At 48.1% G+C, this 9,157-nt stretch overlaps 1 non-coding gene across 1 annotated transcript; it reads right to left on the reverse strand.

Moving 5' to 3' along the window:
* Nucleotides 1–3,609: 3,609 nt before the first annotated feature.
* On the reverse strand, nt 3,610–3,800 carry LOC125623266 (U2 spliceosomal RNA). The gene has a single exon (XR_012665202.1). It is a non-coding gene; the product is annotated as a U2 spliceosomal RNA (small nuclear RNA).
* Between the last annotated feature and the right edge of the window lie 5,357 nt (nt 3,801–9,157).

Below are 9,157 nucleotides of genomic sequence, written 5' to 3' on the forward strand. Positions count from 1 at the left end.
GTTGCCAGGTCACCCAGTTTTGTGAGATCCTTTTGGCACCTTAGAGACTAACCAATTTATTTGAGCATGAGCTTTCGTGAGCTACAGCCACAAGTGCCACAAGTACTCCTTTTCTTTTTGCAAAGACAGACTAACACGGCTGTTACTCTGAAACCTGAGATCCTTTTGTCGCTCTTTGCAGTCTGCCTGGGACTTAACTCTCTTGAGTAGTTTTTTGTATCATCTGCAAATTTTGCCACCTCGCTGTTTACCCCTTTTCCCAGATCATTTATGAATCTGTTGACTGGGTCCCAGTACAAGCCCCTCAGGGAAACCACTATTTACTTCTCTCCATTCTGGAAATGGACCATTTGTTCCTACCCTTTGTTTCCTATCTTTTACTGGAGCGCCTGGGAATGCTTTCATGATCTAGCCATCCTTAACTTAATTTAAGATTACAAAAGGCTTGTAATTAATCACCCTGCCTCTGTTTACAATCAAACTCCCTGCCCAAAGGGCAGAAGTTGTTCACAGCACAGAACTGATCACATTCTACATTGAAGCTCTGGCTCCTGAGTGCTGAGCACCCGCAGAGTCAGCACCTATGGTCCCTGGCTTGTCCGCTGTGTGCTTGCTGCTTGACGGAAGTATATAGTGTGGCCTGGTCGTTTGAGGGACCCTGTGCTGAGCCTGGAGACCTGCTAGGCAAGTTGAGAGCTTCTTAAGAAGGCTTTGATGGCCAAGCCCTTTGGTGGGTGCTAACTCTTAATCGGTGGGTGGGGCTCCTCGGGGAGAACAAGACTTTTAAAAGCCTGCTCCTAAGGGACCAGGGGAACAGGAAAGTTTTGAGGGAGATTAGGGGGGGGGGCGGGAAGAGGAGAAGATAAACTTCATTAACATTCTTTAAACTTAAAGTAAATAAAACCCCCCTGATGAAAACAAAAACAAGAAGAAAGGAAAGAGCTGCAGGAGTAAAAAGAGAATGCAGGCAGAAGTCCAGCAACAGAGTGGGGGCTATCCAGTTTATTGCACTGAACGTAGGATGTATGATTACCTGGCCTACAGGCCGGCGGCAGACTGCTACAACATGGCACACCATGCAGTAAGTTGTTGGACCATCTCTCCCTGGCTGTAGCTCTGAGGGAGTTGAGTGGGATGGGGGACAGAATCCTTCAATGACTTTGACCGCCTTGTAGACAGGCTCACTAAAGACCTGTCTGCAGAAATTCCATCGGGGAAGAATGGAAATCAGGGGAACACAGCGAATTCTCACAGAGCCCCTGCGTCTAGATATAACTACAGCCAGGAAGCCGGGAGAAGAAACACCTGAGTCACCACTATGATCCGACAGCAGATTCCAGGATTCAGAAGCAATAATGGTCAAACTGTCCTAAGGCTATGAGGGAGCTCCTCGGACGGGCCCTCATCCTACCGTGCCATCCCATCCGAGAGACTCTTCTCATACTCCATGGCTGTGTTTGACCGTGTAGTCCCGAATGATACGCAGCGTTCAAGATGCTTTTCGCCCCTGCCCCAGCTCAGCCATGAAGTGGTGCTGGAAGAAGTTGACTTTACAGCACAGGAAATAGTGACAGACGCACGAAGACACACAGTAGAGCCCCAGGAAAGGAGAGCATTTGGTACGACAACTCCTGAAAAATACAGATCGTGGTTTCCTGGTGCTAACTGCTGTGGCAAAGGTACCTCTCAACAAGGCAAACAGCTCCATAAGGCAGCTGGCGAAGAAGAGGCTGTCACTCCCTTGGAGGGCTAGTAACGAGCACAGGTAGGGAGGGGCACCAACATCCCTCGAAGGGGTGATGTGTCTGACGCTGCGGCGATCACTTGCGCATTCCATCTTTCGATGTGCCTGGATGCTACGGTGAGGAACCTTGTGGCGAGTGCTGTGCGTGACATCATCGGGAAGCGAATCGCCGTGGCCCCTTCCAGCCAAGAGGTCGCCTGGAAGCCATATTTGGAAGAGACGGTGGAGTCTTTGCTCCACTTTGGACTCATGCCTGCAATGCAACACAACAGCTGGAAAAGCATATCGGCAGCTACTTGATGTGGTGGGAGGAACGTCGGGAGCTGGGAGTCCTGCTGCCACGGGTCAAGAACACCGAGCGCTCCATCATCACTCCGAGAGCGAGAACTATGCTGGAGAGGACCCTGGAGGATGCCATCCATGGGTAGTACATGGAAAACCGGAGATGGAAGAAGACGCTTTTCATCCAAGCAGAGTCGTAATTTGGGGGAACCAAGTTGATTTTATTTGGAATAGAGTCTACGTGGGGGCGTGGTGCTGGAACAGGTACTAGGCTTATAGCTACGATGCCGGGCAGAGGAGCCCGTCGACTGCACGCCCTGTGGGTCCCAACAGCCGGCTCTGCTCAGCCTGCAGAGCAGACTTCACGTTCCCCTCTCTAGGGTCGGCTGTGGAGCGATGGCGCCACCTGCTGGTTCGGATTTCAAAGCTTGGTAGAAAAATAAACAACTGCAAGGGCGGGGGAAGCAACTCTCTCACTGAGTGCCTGACAGAGGTAAATCGATCCCCACAAAAAGAGAGTGAATGGAAGAGTAACGAGGAGCACTCCACAGTGGGAAAGCCTGCCACAAGCACTAGATCATGTACGCTCATCACAAAGCTCCTGTGGATGACCTTAATCTTCACGCTGCAGGCTCCCACCTCCGTTAAGTGGCCTGTCCCAAGTCACAGCCTAAGAAGGAGACGGTAAGTATCATGAGTTAGAATTTTTATAGTAGGTTTGGGAAAAAAAAAAGAAATCAGGACGGGGACCTCTGGGTGCAGTAGGACACCTAGTGCCTTCACATGGTCTCACAAATCAAGATCCATGGAACATATGCTGGGTGGGGAGAAGAATACAACCAAGTCTAATTAATTCACACAGTTGTTTAATCCAGGTTCTAAAAAGTAAGTATCACTTCATCAGATGCATGGAGTGAAAAATACAGGAGGCAGGTATAAATATACAGCCCATGAAAAGATGGGAGTTGCCTTATCAAGGGTGTGGGGGGGGGGGGGGGGCGGTCAGTGCTAACGAGGCCAATTCAATCAGGGGTGGATGTGGCCCATTCCCAACAGTTGACAAGAAGGAGTGAGTATCAACAGAGGGAAAATTACATTTTGGAGTGACCCAGCCACTCCCAGGCTTTATTCAGGCCTAATGTGATGGTGTCAAGTTTGCAAATTAATTCCAGTTCTGCAGTTTCTCGTTGAAGTCTGTTTTTGAAGTTTCTGTCTTTGAAGAATGGCCGCTTTTAAGTCTGTTGAGTGTCCAGGGAGATTGAAGCGCTCTCCTAATGTCTGATTTGTGTCCATTTTATTCTTTTGCGTAGAGACAGTCCGGTTTGGCCTATGTACACGGAATCAAGTTCACGCAAGTTAAGAAGGAAGGTAGGATACATCGGGGTCAAGCTTAAGGCACGTATCTGTTACAAGGCTCACGAGATACATACATAGTATGTAACCAGCATACACCCAGACTGGGGTGTGCGAGTTCTTAAAGCATCAGTGATATGCCACCCAGAGAATATAGTGAGAATCCAAGTCAGTATTGGGTCTACCAAATTCAACTAATTCTATTTTTTAACCACAATAGTCTCCCCAAGGGGAGGTGCACCGTTCCTGGAGGTACTGCAATACCAGGTCGATGCGTGGAGTGGATGGAGCAAGCTCCTATTCCATCTCCCTGTTCCAAAAATCCATTTAATATATAGTCCTCAGATAGAGGACGTATCAGATATTAAACTGATAAGAACAGATACTACACTTGATCTTAGCCAAAAGGCCGAGAAGCGATAACAATACACTGAAAAACGAGGCAGCCCTACCTCTGCCACAGCTTTCTATGTCACCACGAGGAGCTCCCAGACAGGGACCAAATGCCCTCAATGAGACTTTGACAACTAGGAAACTCTCAGTGACAATCGCTCCCCCTAAATGACTCCAATGTAATAATTCAAGCAAGAACTCAACACACAATTCTGCTCAAGGACCGAGAATTCTTTCAGTCTGGTTACTTGGGTTCATCTCGCTGCTTTCCCTGGCTGCTGCCGCATACTCCTAAATTGCATAAACCCACCCACTTCCTGTGACGTACTCAGTCACTGTTAACTCTTGCAGCAAAACAGATCAAAGAAAATGTGAGCAAGCGCTATCCGGCCGGGGTGGCCAAACCGCATGCGGCTCTTTTACAGTTACAGTGCGGATCCTGGAGCTCCACATTTCCCCCTGTCCGTTCTCCACCTACCACAGACTGGGGACGGGGAGCTCAGGGCTTCTGCCCTGCGGCAGAGTAGTGGGGCTAGGGGCTTCTGCTAGAGGAGACTGGTGCCTGCCACGGATAGCTCAGTGGTTTGAGCACTGGCCTGCTAAACCCAGGGTTGTGAGTGAGTTCAATCCTTGAGGGGGCCATTTAGGGATCTGGGGCAAAAATTGGGGATTGGCCCTGCAGGGGGTTGGACTAGATGACCTCCTGAGGTCCCTTCCAACCCTGATATTCTGTGATTCTCTTTCGCTGCACAGAATGCTTAGGGCAGATTGCTTTTCTTGCAGCATTTTCTAGGCAGACTTCTCTCTCCGTGTTCACTTCGGTCTCCCCAAGGACCGCTCATTTATCTTGAGAAAACACAGAGGACGCACACAGTGACGACAAGCCAAAGAGAGAATGGTAATCTTTAGACAGGCATGGAGAGAGTGCCTGGGTGCAGGGATGCTGAGCCAGCCATCCTCCTAGTGTCCTAAGCATCCTGCCCCAAGTGACTAGGGAGGAGACACTCCTGTACCTCCACTATTCCTTCCCCAGTTTCCTCCTCTGGGCCCCCTCCTTCAGCTGCAGAACTCTGCCAGCTAACAACTGGGACAGTTTCCTTAATCACTGACGACACCTCTCCTGCCCCTGTGCCTGAGGGCATGTGGCCTTCTGCTGGAAAGGAGCTAGTCTCAGCCCCTCCCATACTTAGAAGCACCCTGCTTCCCTGTGTTACAGAAATCCTCACTCACCTCAGTGCTTTCTGAGATTCCCTGCTCTTTCTCTGGGACACATCTCTCTGCTCCCTAGAGCCGGGTTTCTCTCTGGTTCAGCTGCAACCTGGACAGTTGTCTCCCTGGCAGGCATTACACCCCCATCCCTTCCTGATGTGGTGTTGCCTCCAGCTGCAAGGAGTTGGTCTCAACCACCCTCCCACCTAGAAGCATGTGGCTTCCCCCAGCTGCAGAAGAAGCAAGGGGACTCCCTTCCCCTTCTCTCAGAAGTTCCTGAGACCTTCCCCTTCCCCTTGGGGGGTCCCAGCATAAAATTCCCTCCTGCTGCAGGCAAACGCTTTAACCTGAGGTAGACAGAAAAAATCGTTACCCAGGAGCAGGCCGAATAGGAGGTGTTCCATTACCCACCCAGTCAAAACACCTTCCAAACCACATGGATTTTAGCTCGTGGTATGAGGAATCTGCTTTTGTGCACCCCCAGAATCTCTGCTATTTGGCCAGGCAACATACTGGCCTTTGGGACCCCACACTGCTTAACCAGAGAGATCTGGGCCTCTGTATCCCTCTGCCCCAAGCATTACCTGCCGTCAATTTGGACAGCCTTAACATGCTCCATATCTGGTTCTGCAGTGGCTAACCTCACAGAACCAATATGATTGGTTTCAATTGCTTGGGGGGGGGGGTCTCTGTGTTGAGGACAGCAGAACTAATGAGCTATTGTTTGCTTGCTTCCTCCTAGCACAGGGCATTTATTCCTCCAGCAATCAGTGGAATTACACTGATCACACCTTTGGGCTCTTCTGCTTTTACAGGAGATTTGGGATAGGAGTTACCAGTAGAGGAATGTTTTTAGGTCAGAGAATGTTTAGGCTCCCAGCCCCCTTCTCTCTTCCCAGGGACAATGGGATCCTCCCCTCCCACCAGCTTTAAACCCCTCTTTCTCTAGCCTGCCTTCAATAAGCGCTTGATTCTGTTTGAAGGCATCTGCTAAAAAAAGCCATCTCAACCACAGACTTTACATCTTTGTCCCATTGATGCTGCTTCACATGAGCCTTAGGTATGCTTATATTGCACCACAAACACACACTACAGACAAACTCACCCCAGGGGTCATGAGGTTGTTCCTCCTTCACCTGGAGAGCCCCCTCACAGAACTCAGGTTACAGCTCCTGTTTTCTAGCTCCTCTGGTTGCTTAGGAGCAGGCTTTTTAAAGCCTTGTTCTCCCTGAGGAGCCCCACCCCCTGGTTAGGGCTTGATCCATCCATGCCTCAGCACAAGGTCCCTCAAACGAACAGACCACCCTATATACTTCAATCAAGCAGCAAACACACACCAGCCACAGCCAGAAGCTCACCCCAGGCTCCTCCTCCATGTGGAGAACTCACTGGCAAAACTCACATTAGCTGCTCCTGTTCCCTAGCTTCTCTGGGCTTTTTAGCGGGCTTTTTAAAGCCTCGTTCTCCCTGAGTAGCCCCACCCTCAGGTTGCCAACTTTCTACTTGCATAAAACCAAACAGCTAGATGGACTTTGGTCTGACCCAGTATGGCCATTCTTCTGGTCTTATGAAAAGTTATACTTGGAGTAGCTTGTGGAAAGTAAATGTAATGAGTGTAAATTGTCTCTTAGTAATCAAGAATTTAGTCCCTGAATAAATACAGTCTATTAAAGAAGTATTTTGGCTACTTACCTGTCTTGGCTTCTCACTGAAACTTTAACTCATTTCTCCTGGTATTGCCAATGTCTGGTGATATGTTCTAAATAAATGTGCCTTGACCGCCTGATGAAATACCAGGAGAAATGAGCTACAGTGCCCATGAGACACAAAGAAGGGAAAGCAGATGAAATTCTTCTCTAGTGGATCTTATTTACTCACAGACAACCTACTTTAAATTCCCAGTTACTGAGGGACACTGTATTTATTTATTCTCTGCAAGTTGCCCCTAGTATAACTTCCTGTGAGTGATGTATCTGAATATTTGAATACTGATATTTAAATTGGACTGCTAAATATATTAACCCCAATTTGGGATATTGGCATGATTGTTGAACTCTTGGTGAGTTTTGAGGTTGGCAAGACTGTAGGAACCATGACAACAGCTCTGTGACCTTTGAGGATCCTCTACTCAGTGAGTCTGCAAGGAAACAGATCCGGTCAACGGGCCTAGCAATTTCCCTGGCACACACAGTTTATTTCCCCAGCCACCATCACAGATAACTAAGCTGGAATAAGACGTTTCCCCCCTCCGTCCCCAGAGTCTACACTAACAGCACCAAATGGCACCGTTTTCTGCTGTCACTGTGGCCTCATAGTCTGTTACCAAGGGAGGCTTTGAGATTCCACTTATAGTTCAAGGAGAAGCTACAGCTAGGGGAGGGAACATTGCTTTTGTGGAGACAAATGGGTAATTTGTTACACAGGCAGGAAAGAAGCTGGTGAGAAACGAATGGGATATGGGTGGAAGGGTCCCTCCGAGTGGAAATTTGCTTTTCAAGTAGTTGGTGCAGGTTTTTTTGTCTAGGAAAAACTATTTGCTGGCTCAGACTACTCTATCTAAGACCAGGGGGCTATTCTTCCAATAATAAGGCTTAGTACAACTGTAAATGCTTTAAATTTTCAAAGTGCCTTAGGTCCTAATTATCTCACACAACATGCCTGCAAGGTATTATCCCCATTTTATTACTAGGTGTATATTGTGCCGTCCTTGTATACAGTGTATTTTTTCTTTCTGAAGAGCTGGAGCCAGATTCTGATTTCTGTGACAACAGTGTAAATGAGGAGTGACTCCACTGACAACAATGGGGTTACACCAGCATAAACCTTGTGAGAGCATCAGAACCACAGCCCCTGCTCTGAGACGCTTTTGCTCTATAGTGGGAAACAGAGGCACAGAGAGAGAACTGACTTGTTCAAGGCCAAACAGCTAGTCAGTGGCAGAGCCTGGAATAGAACTCACAAATCCATGGGTCTTAGCTCCACGGCAGGCTGGTAATTTTAGTCATTTCTGAGTTGCTGCAGTCCAGATTCCTACACTGAAACTCAGTGTTTAAAAAATGTCAGCACAGTAGACTCCACCCACAGACAAAGGGTCTCCTGCTGCCGCATACACGTTGAGGCAAAGCAGAGATGATTTATAGGAAGTGGCTGGCGAGAGGCAGATTTTTTTTTTTTTTTTTTTTGCGAAGTGGGGGAGGGGGCAGTTGATCCTGGCTCAGCACTTAATTATAATTACTTCTATTAAAACCAGTGTCAGATGGATGCCAGTGCGATAGAGGAGCAGCTGCTCTCCGAACTCATATTGGTTTGTTGCATTCTGGCTCGTTAAGTGATTGAGCCAAGCAGAGAGCAGTTTAGGCAGGAGACTAGAGGGTTGAGGGTGCTGTTTTCATTTAGCACATGCTTGGGGTCTAGTTATGCAGCTGGAAATTCTGGTCAGCCACCCCAACACCAGAGTGCTGGGCTAAGAGTCCATGAGGTGACAGGAGGACTGGTTTTGTGAGGAGCCCTTTATTAACACCATTGTATGTTTAAGGGCTCATCTACAACAGAAAAGTGACTCAACAGAAAAGTGACTCAATTTAAAGGTGTGATTTTCAAACCTGTGCAAAAGTGGGAATGGCTGTTGCAGTTCAGTTTAAATTGATGAGGAAGAGGTTTAAGATCAACGGAAATAAAATGGTCTTAAATCCCAGTAAGTCTCCACACAGGGTGATTGTGGTTTAAAAAAAGAATTTTTAAGATAAAGTTGGTGCAACTTTCTCATGTAGACAAGGCCTAAAGCCCATTTCTGACCAAAGGGTTTCACTGTTTGCGACATGACACGTCTGAAACAGCCAATGCCCTGCAGAAGGAAGAGACCCTTTTGCCCAAACAAACAGGGACAAGGTTCTAATCTTACAAAAAAAGCAAGGGGTCATTCACAGCTGCACAGGGGATGTAGCATCTCCCTCCTTCATGGCTCACGCTAAAGACACACAGTGAAGTGCTTGGTATTCCACTCATCGTCCCTGCAGGATTTTTCAAGCCTGAAGCTCAGTTCAATAGATCAGCCCATCTGGATTTAAAAATGTGTTTGGTCCCATTCATAGAAGGTTGGTTACAAAATGCTCATCCATGGCAAACACGAGCTTCTGGTGTGTCATCTGGGCTCAATCCATGGAAATCACTAGGCAC

Source organism: Caretta caretta, chromosome 15 (genome assembly GCF_965140235.1).
Source record: "Caretta caretta isolate rCarCar2 chromosome 15, rCarCar1.hap1, whole genome shotgun sequence".
NCBI lineage: Eukaryota > Metazoa > Chordata > Testudines > Cheloniidae > Caretta > Caretta caretta.